The sequence below is a fragment of the Convolutriloba macropyga genome, chromosome 15, assembly GCF_964194025.1.
Source record: "Convolutriloba macropyga chromosome 15, txConMacr16.3, whole genome shotgun sequence".
Classification (NCBI taxonomy): domain Eukaryota; kingdom Metazoa; phylum Xenacoelomorpha; order Acoela; family Convolutidae; genus Convolutriloba; species Convolutriloba macropyga.
Genome location: NC_134482.1, coordinates 32982802 through 32993543, shown reverse-complemented (window position 1 = coordinate 32993543; position 10742 = coordinate 32982802). Strand labels below are relative to the sequence as shown.

The 10742-nt window shown below is 33.2% G+C and overlaps 1 protein-coding gene across 2 annotated transcripts in view; it reads left to right on the top strand.

Moving 5' to 3' along the window:
- LOC142354328 (ceramide synthase 2-like) overlaps positions 1 to 10742 on the top strand; it is a 67473-nt gene that overhangs the window by 15845 nt on the left and 40886 nt on the right. The gene's annotated exons all lie outside the window — the stretch shown is intronic.

Below are 10742 nucleotides of genomic sequence, written 5' to 3'. Positions count from 1 at the left end.
GCGCTATAATATAGTTTGAAAATGTGGGTTATTAAAAACTCTGGTGAGGGTAACAGAGTAGGTTTATGGTGAAGCTTCAGTACAACTGGGGGACTAAATAAAAAAAGGGTGTCAGGACAAAATACCCAATGTAACAAAATACCCAAAATATACCCAATATTTTATCCTAATGTTGAAACTACTAGAACCATTATTTAGCATATTATTTAGCGAGTGCATTTGACCATGCCTTGCGGGCCATGGCCACGCCTCAGCCGCCCGTGGGACTTGATATGAAACTATCACAACTGAACATGGGACTAAATTATGAGCATAATTGTGAGAAAATATGCTTGTGATGCCGACTGCTAATTTATAATCGGATTAATGAACGAAAGGATCAAAGGGAACAAATATGATATAATAAAGTAGTATAACTGATTGTTGAAATGGCATTGGGTATTCTGGCATTGGGTATTTTGTCATGCAACCAAAAAAAAGGTTCTGGAAAATTCTCCTTCTGGAAAATTCTCCCGAAAAGTTGATCTATGGAGAATATAAGAGGAAAGAAAAAGGCGTTCGCTCTGATCCAATAGGTTAAATTAAAAGCCCTGGCTTTCGAAGAATTGCTGTTGGGTACAGATAGGTGAGGATACAAACTTGAAAATTGATATTCGGAATATTTCGCGATAACGAATTGCACAGTTCAATGGAGTGACGTCAAAATTGTCCATGTTACCGGTTTGTTTTCTTTTCCTTTTTGCGCCTTTATTGTTAATATCCAAAAACTTTTATAACTTGAGTCGTACAAGTCATAGTTTGCGAGATTTTGTCAGAACATTTTCTTACTGATTGATTTATTGGAAGCGCAAGAATGCTTTTAGTCAGCAAGACCTAAATCGATTATAATCAGAGCTCTAAAATCAATTCATTGCAATTGCCATCTAAGTAGAAATTTAAGCGAACAATGCACAGAACTTGATTCCATACGCAAAATGATATGTGAATAAAATTTAGTTTTTCTTTATGCTGCAAGTCATTATCGAGTTTTTTGTCTTAATACAGTAAATCGGGGGATCTCATCTGTTCAAGTCCTCCTATCGCCGTTTATAGCCACGAGTCGAGACTGTTTTCCCGACCCCACTTGTGTGTAAGGAACTATATGCTTCAATGCTTTTATCAAATTTGGCCGAGAGATTTATTGTAAAAGTTGTCAGTGGTATCATTAGAAAATCCGTCAAGTGCAGATTATTTGATTGTATTGTTTTTGAATTTCCTTATTTTCCAGGAGTTATTGGAGCATAAAGTTGTGTGAACACGTCTTTTTTTCGAAATTTTGTTTAATTTTGTCGTCGTCCAAAGTTGGATAGTTTTGATAAATTTTATCAAAGTTGTTCTTTCTTACAATTTCAACCTAATTTGTAAATGATAACAGAGGATAGATTTAGCTCTTGATGGCGGTTTTCAAAATTTTGCACCAATTTAGCAATTTGTAGAATTTTGAAGCATTTCAGCCCATTTCAACTACAATTGTCTAATTTTTCAATAAAGAAAAGGCTGGTCGAGGTTCATGAAGACCAACGTAGATTTTTTTTCTGCTCAATTGTCTGAAAGGGCCATCAGTGGTCCCACAGTTAAGAGTTATAGCAATTCTTCCCACAGCATTACTCGCTTGCATCTGTATACATTTAGATTTCGTGCCCATTATTTTAATAATTTTAAGATTTTCTGAATGTTTTCTCATGTTTTGGTGTTGAATTCAATCGCCAAAAGTTTACAGATTCTTTTATTTATGTGGATGGAAACATATACTTATGAAGACTGAGTTAAATTGACAGGTATTTGCAAATTTGCTGTTTTATTTCCGTACAAATTCAGAAATTTTCGTTGAAAATATTGGAAGGTAAACAATAATCGAACCAGTGAGGTGTTCCTTTGTTGTGTTGATGTTTGAAAAGTTTGATATTCATTGAAGATCCCTAAACTATCAAGAACAAAGCTTAAAAACCAAACTTTGCCTCAATTTTTTTTTGGCCAAATTTTAGAAATTTTCTTTATCAAAACATTATCTAAACCCATGCCACGAAAGCAATGCGAGCACTTTCTGATCTATATTTAGTTTGATGAGCATTTGAAAACAAATGTGACAATGCTTTGTAATGTCAACTATGGGAAGCACTTGAGAATAATTATTTCTGTATATTTCAAGAACCAATAATTTCAGTTCAGATATTGAGGTCTTCTTGTACGTCAATATTTGGGTTTCCTTGTGAAAAAATTGCGAGTACAAATGCCTTTAAAGATTTGAGAAGCAAGCAACCTTTCCTGCATTTTTGGCTGAAATGAGAAGCTTCAGAATTATCAGTAAATATTTATATTCAAAGTTTTGAGATAATTTAATTTTTTTCATAGACTATAGATCGCTTCTTTGCAGATTCAAAGAAAATCTACAGAACGACCAGCTGTTTGTTTTTAGTATTGTCTAACTTTAAACAACAAAAGACGTATTTTTTATTCTTAAAAAAACTTAATTGACAATATAGGATAAAAGTTTCAAAATTTTTTTGTTGGTTGTGACCTTAATTTCAACTCCTTGAAAAATATTTATAAGCAAATATAGCTGAACAACATGTTGTCAATTTGAGAATGAAAACAGCATTTTTAATTTAATTTTGACATTGTAATCAAATTGCGCTGAATTTTACTCACGTCTTTTTAAAACCTTTTGTTGTTCAAATAATCTTTGTGCATTTTGGCTAGTTTACTTGTGCACGTTTGCAATCTGTTATCTCATTACATCAGAAAATGGAATTGAAGAAGTTATCGCTTCTCAACATTTCGCCAATGAAATGTTTTCGAGAAAATAAAAATTGAGAATTTTGCTTCTGGCAAATTTTAGACATTTTTTGCTTTACTTTATGCCCATGCTAATTGTTTGCTGACCTTGCGTGATAACAAAATTGTCGGAATTCTAATTTTATATTAATCATTTCAGTTAAAGAATAATAATGCGAGGGTACTGATTTTCTGAAAACGTTATAATTTTTTTAATCTGCCTCTAAATGGTTAATCTGTATTTTTTGCGTCCAAATTGGGGTGGATTTGCTTAGTCAGTGTTAAATCCCTTGTTTTTAGCATACCAGCCCAAAAAGGGTTTTGATGAAATTGAAAATTGAATCATAGACAACTGGTACCATTATTTATTTATTGTGCCGATTGATAACGTCGTTTGGTTTTTTCCATTTCTTCGCTCTAAATAACCACCATTTGTTGTTTGAATGTTTTGAGCGAAATTGTCGAATGTACTAGTTTTCTCCCAACAATGAGTTACAAATTTCCTGGGAGTCTGCACTAAAAATACTGACTTTCACGAACCTTTTAAAATATCAAGTAGCTCGCTTGTTCACGTTTTTTTGAGATCTTATTGGAGTTTGCTTAAAATCTTTTTAAACGATTACGATTTGCCAGTGAATCATTATGCTCTGAAATAAAAAGATATTAAACCATTGTGGTGCGTCTTGCCATACCATTGTTAATATTTCTTGATTGCATTGAGAGATTGTCTTGCCTGAAGATCTATGCTATTAGTACATATCTTGATGTTATCGTTCCAAGTAACTTGGCATGGTTAACAATGTTTTATCATGTTTTGTTTACCAATGATTGGCCGGTTGATTGTTGCCAAATAATATTGAGTGTTGGCTATACTAAAAGATTGAATTTATAGATGGGAAGGCGCTGCGTTTTGATTTTAAACGTATGCAATTGTGAAAAGAAATTGCGGCTTTTTTCAATAGCATATAAGCTAATTTAAGTAATGACATCACCGGCAGCTGTGCTCCGTTTATCACATTAGTTAGTTTATTTAATTGATAAGTTATCCCGTCTTTTGTCTTTTTTTTACATCTGCGCAATAGCATCGAATATTTTTGTTTTTAATTTTCTTTTTTTGGGGGGGCTGCTATTGATGGCACAAATTTCCCCTTGCGTGGTTCCAAATTTCTAATGTGCTTTATAATTTTTTCATTTTTCAAATTGACTAATAGGGATCAACAGCCTCTTTAACTCTCGCTAAGATTTCGTCAATATAAGACTGTATGAAAAAGGAAAAGTTAATACGCGCTGAAAGTTAATACAGGCTACTGAGTAGCAGTTGTAGAAATGTTGATAAGCAGAAAGTACACCGAGGGTTGCGAAATAGATGAACAGATTCTATAGATGGAAAGCAGTAAAATTGGCTCAATAAATTATATTTAAGCTATTCTTATTGTTTGATTAAGTGCTGCCTACAATCTTAAAAGTGAGATTAGCGAATTTGACCATTCTTGTACAATTGAGGCCATGCCTCAGCGCCGGGTCGGACTTATATGAATCTAACAAAGAGTTTTGAATTATCTTTGTGTTTTTGTTGTTAATCACCAAACCAAAACAGATTTCGTTTCCGACTTATTGTCACTATTTTTCGCTGCCGATTTGCATTCTATTGTCCAGTCGCCTACAAAATCCGCCCTTAATTTGCATGTTTATACAAAAAGTGCACTCTGATCTTTGATGACAAAATGATGGCAATGGCCGTATAAAAACGTGACATAAAACTCAATTTAATTATGGCATTCATGTAAAAGCACTCATAAAAGTATAAAGAAGTTTAGGCGTTGAGAGTGTATGTGTTTGAGTTTTGCTCAATTTCTCCTGTTTGTCAAATTGTTCCGTAGCAGCCGGATCTAACTTTGACCAATCTAAAATAAAACGAAGATGACCAATCTAAAATAAAAAGAAGAGATCAGTAATTTTTTTGGGAACTCGTGCTACTATATTTAAATCAAAATTTAAAGTCAAATTTAAATCAAAAGTCGAGAGCATTTTCTTTTAAAATGATTTTTTGGGTCTTCCTGATTTCCGAGTGATTAAGAGAAAAACACTAAAGAAAAGGATAATGTACAGGTGAAAGACAACATGCTTTTCTTAAGAGGTCTTTTTTTGCCGTACACCTATTTAATTGTTCCCACAACATCCCATGGGGGAAGGAACTCGCTAAGTGGACTTATTTGTCATTTAACCCCCCCACTCCGTGAATAATCATCGGATAAATAAAGACAGGAGTGGTATCATTCGATGACCCTTTCCGAGGATAATATTTTTTTTCATTTTTTTCTGATACGATATGAGAATTTTAAAGCATTTGTTTGCCCTAAAAACTTGTGGTCTACCCTAAGAAAAGTGAAGCGAGATCAATTAAATTTGATTGTTCGATTGTTCAATTTAATACGGCATATAGATATTCGTGAAAACCCGTACATTTTAAAGTATTCGCTCAAAGGGGTTGTTCGAATTTCAATTTTGATGAGCAGGTGGTAGGTTTTTAAAGAAACGTCAGGTTTTAGCTAAAATTTTCGGCTAAAAATCCCCGAAATCATGAAGTTCATTATAATTCTCATATTTTTAATGTCCCTTTTGAGTGAAGCAAAAACCTGGTTTTACTCACGAGCGTAGATCATAACTTGTTTAGAAGTTTAATTGATGTCTCCCACACTCCCACATTGGTGCTTATCTTCTCCTTAGTGTATTTTCCCTGAATGATCTCCCTGTTATCATACAAGGATCATATATGATTTCCTGGTTATCATACAAAAGCATATCTGATTTCCTGGTCGTTATACTTGATCATAAATGATTCCCCTGTAATCATACATCGGTCGTAAATGGTTTCCCACTATTCATAAAAGTGTCATAATCCTCTTAACTTTTTATGATATCCTGGTTGTCATAAAAGGGTCATATATGATGTCCCGGTAATCATACAAAATCATTGATGATTTCCTAGCAATCATACAAGGATCGTACTAAGAAATAGCGTATACTTTGTATGACATCATATGATCCTTGTATGACTACTAAGAATTGTCAACCCGGGTCCTCCTATCGCCGTTTATAGCCACGAGTCGAGACTGTTTTCCCGACCCCACTTGTGCGTAAGGAACTATATGCTTCAATGCTTTTTTTAATCAAATTTGGCTGAGAGAATTATTGTAAAAGTTGTCAGTGGTATCATTAGAAAATCCGTCAAGTGCAGATTATTTGATTGTATTGTTTTTGAATTTCCTTATTTTCCAGGAGTTATTGGAGCATAATGTTGTGTGAAAACGTCTTTTTTAACGAAATTTTGTTTACTTTTATCATCGTCCAAAGTTGGATAGTTTTGATAAATTTTATCAAAGTTGTTCTTTCATACATTTTCAACCTGAGTAGCAGTTGTAGAAATGTTGAGAGTTGTAGAGTTGTTGAGAGTTGTAGCAGTTGTAGAGATTAGCAAATTTGACCTTATATTGAAAGTCTTATTTTGAAAGTGAGATTAGCGAATTTGTCCGTTCTTGGACAATTGAGGCCATGCCTCGGCGACGGGTCGGACTTATATGAATCTAACAAAGAATTTTGAATTATATTTATGTTTTTGTTGTTAGCCACCAAACCAAAACAGATTTCGTTTCCGATTTATTGTCATTTTTTTGCTGCCGATTTGCATTCTTTTGTCCAGTCAACTACAAAATCCGGCCTTAAATTTCATGTTTATACGAAAAGTAGTCAATTTAATCGTGGCACTCATAAAAGTATAATGAAGTTTAGGCGTTGAGAGTGTATATGTGTTTGAGTTTTGCTCATTTTCTCCTGTTTGTCAAATTTTTCCGTAGCAGCCGGATCTCACTTTGACCAATCTAAAATAAAACGAAGATGACCAATCTAAAATATAACCAAGAGATCGGTAATTTTTTTGGGAACTCGTGCTACTGTATTTAAATCAAAATTTGAAATCAAATTTAAATCAAAAGTCGAGAGCATTTTCTTTTAAAAAGATTTTTTGGGTCTTCCTGATTTCCGAGTGATTAAGAGAAAAACACTAAAGAAAAAGATAATGTACAGGTGAAAGACAACATGCTTTTCTTAAAAGATCTTTTTTGCCGTACACCTATTTAATTGTTCCCACAACATCCCATGGGGGAAGGAACTCTTTAAGTGGACTTATTTGTCATTTTACCCCCCCCCACCTCATGAATAATCATCGGATAAATAAAAACAGGAGTGGTATCATTCGATAACCCTTTCCGAGGATAATATTTTTTTTTCATTTTTGGTACGATATGAGAATTTTAAAAAAGCATTTGTTTGCCCTAAAAACTTGTGGTCTACCCTAAGAAAAGTGAAGCGAGATCAATTAAATTTGATTGTTCGATTGTTCAATTTAATACGGCATATAGATATTCGTGAAAACCCGTACAGTTTAAAGTATTCGCTCAAAGGGGTTGTTCGAATTTCAATTTTGATGAGCAGGCGGTAGGGTTTTTAAAAAACGTCAGGTTTTAGCTAAAATTTTTGGCTAAAATTCACCGAAATCATGAAGTTCATTATAATTCTCATTTTTTTAAGGTCCCTTTTGAGTGAAGCAAAAACCTGGTGTTACGCGCGAGCTTAGATCATAACTTGTTTAGAAGTTTAATTGATGTCTCCCACACTCCCACATTGGTGCTTATCTTCTCCTTAGTCTATTTTCCCTGAATGATCTACCTGTTATCATACAAGGATCATATATGATTTCCTGGTTATCATACAAAAGCATATATAATTTCCTGGTAATCATACTTGATCATAAATGATTCCCCTGTAATCATACATCGGTAGTAAATGGTTTCCCACTATTCATAAAAGTGTCATAATCCTCTTAACTTTTTATGATATCTTGGTTGTCATAAAAGGGTCATATATGATGTCCCGGTAATCATACAAAATCATTGATGATTTCCTAGCAATCATACAAGGATCGTACTAAGAAATAGCGTATAATTTGTATGACATGTATGATCCTTGTATGACTACTAAGAATTGTCAACCCGGGTCCTCCTATCGCCTTATCAAATTTGGCCGAGAGATTTATTGTAAAAGTTGTCAGTGGTATCATTAGAAAATCCGTCAAGTGCAGATTATTTGATTGTATTGTTTTTTGAATTTCCTTATTTTCCAGGAGTTATTGGAGCATAAACTTGTGTGGAAACGTCCTTTTTTACGAAATTTTGTTTACTTTTATCGTCGTCCAAAGTTGGATAGTTTTGATAAATTTTATCAAAGTTTTTCTTTCTTACATTTTCAACCCAATTTGTAAAAGATAACAGAGGATAGATTTAGCTCTTTTGATGGCGGTTTTCAAAATTTTGCACCAATTTTGCAATTAGTAGAATTTTGAAGCATTTGAGCCCATTTCAACTACAATTGTCTAATTTTTCATTAAAGAAAAGGCTGGTCGAGGTTCATGAAGACCAACGTGGATTTTTTGCTGCTCAATTGTCTGAAAGGCCCATGAGTGGTCCCACAGTTAAGAGTTATAGCAATTCTTCCCACAGCATTACTCGCTTGCATCTGTATTCATTTAGATTTCGTGCCCATTATTTTAATCATTTCAAGATTTTCTGAATGTTTTTTCATGTTTTGGTGTTGAATGCAATCGCCAAATGTTTACAGATTCTTTTATATATCTGGATGGAAACATATACTCATGAAGACTGAGTTAAATTGACAGGTATTGGCAAGTTTGCTGTTTCATTTCCGTACAAATTTAGAAATTTTCGTTGAAAAAATTGGAAGGTAAACAATTATCGAACCAGTGAGGTGTTCCTTTTTCGTTTTGATGTTTGAAAAGTTTGTTATTCATTGAAGATCCCTAAACTATCAAGAACAAAGCGTAAAAACCAAACTTTGCCTCAATTCTTCTTGGCCAAATTTTAGAAATTTTCTTTACCAAAACATTATCTAAACCCATGCAACGAAAGGAATGCAAGCACATTCTGATATATATTTAGTTTGATGAGCATTTGAAAACAAATGTGATAATGCTTTGTAATGTAAACTATGGGAAGCTTTTGAAAATAATTATTTCTGTATATTTCAAGAACCAATGTTTTCAGTTTTTCAGATATTGAGGTCTTCTTGTACGTCAATATTTGGGTTTCGTTGTGAAAAATTTGCGAGTACAAATGACTTTTAAGATTTGAGAAGCAAGCAACCTTTCCTGCATTTTTGGCTGAGATGAGAAGCTTCAGAATTATGAAAAAATATTTATATTCAAAGTTTTGAGATAATTTAATTTTTTCCATAGACTTTAGATCGCTTCTTTGCAGATTCAAATAAAATCTACACAACGACCAGCTGTTTCTTTTTAGTATTGTCTAACTTTAAACAACCGGAGAAGTATTTTTAATTCTTAAAAAAATCTTAAATAACAATATAGGATCAAAAGTTTCAATTTTTTTTTGTTGGTTCCGAGCTGAATTTCAACTCCTTGAAAAATATTTATAAGCAAATATAGCTGAACAACATGTTGTCAATTTGAGAATGAAAACAGCATTTTTAATTTAATTTTGACATTGTAATCAAATTGCGCTGAATTTTACTCACGTCTTTTTAAAACCTTTTGTTGTTCAAATAATCTTTGTGCATTTTGGCTAGTTTACTTGTGCACGTTTGCAATCTGTTATCTCATTAGATCAGAAAATGGAATTGAAGAAGAGATCGCTTTTCAACAGTTCGCCAATGAAATGTTTTCAAGGAAATAAAAATTTGAATTTTGCTTCTGGCAAATTTTAGACATCTTTTGCTTTACTTTATGCCAATGCTAATTGTTTGCTGACTTGCGTGATAACAAAATTGTCTGAATTCTAATTTTATATTAATCATTTCAAAGAATAATGTTGCGAAGGGAATGATTTTCTGAAAAATATGTAATCTGTATTTTTTGCCTCCAAATATGGGTGGATTTGGTTATTCAGTGTTAGATCCCTTGTTTTTAGCATACCATACCAAAAAGGGTTTTGATGAAATTGAAAATTGAATCATAGACAACTGGTACCATTATTTATTTATTGTGCCGATTGATAACGTCGTTTGGTTTTTTCCATTTCTTCGCTCTGAATAGCCACCATTTGTTGTTTGAATGTTTTGAGCGAACTTGTCGAATGTACTAGTTTTCTCCCAACAATGAGTTACAAAATTCCTGGGAGTCTGCACTAAAAATACTGACTTTCATGAACCTTTAGAATATCAAGTAGCTCGCTTGTTCAAGTTTTTTTGAGATTTTCTTGGAGTTTGCTAAAAATCGTTTTAAACAATCACGATTTGCCAGTGAATCATTATGCTCTGAAATATGAAAATATTAAACCATTGTGGTGCGTCTTGCCATACCATTGTTAATCTTTCTTGGTTGCATTGAGAGATTATCTTGCCTGAAGATCTATGCTATTAGTACATATCTTGATGTTATCGTTCCAAGTAACATGGCATGGTTAACAATGTTTTATCATGTTTGTTTACCAATGATTGGCCGGTTGATTGTTGCCAAATAATATTGAGTGTTGGCTATACTAAAAGATTGAATTTATAGATGGGAAGGCGCTGCGTTTTGATTTTAAACGTATGCAATTGTGAAAAGAAATTGCGGCTTTTTTCAATAGCATATAAGCTAATTTAAGTAATGACATCACCGGCAGCTGTGCTCCGTTTATCACATTAGTTAGTTATAATTGATAAGTTATCCATCCCGTCTTTTGTCTTTTTTTGCATCTGCTCAATAGCATTGAATATTTTTGTTTTTAATTTTCTTTTTTTTTGAGCTGCTATTGATGGCACACATTTCCTCTTGCGTGGTTCCATATTTCTAATGTGCTTTATAATTTCTTCATTTTTCAAATTGACTAATAGGGAGCAACAGCCTCTTTAACTCT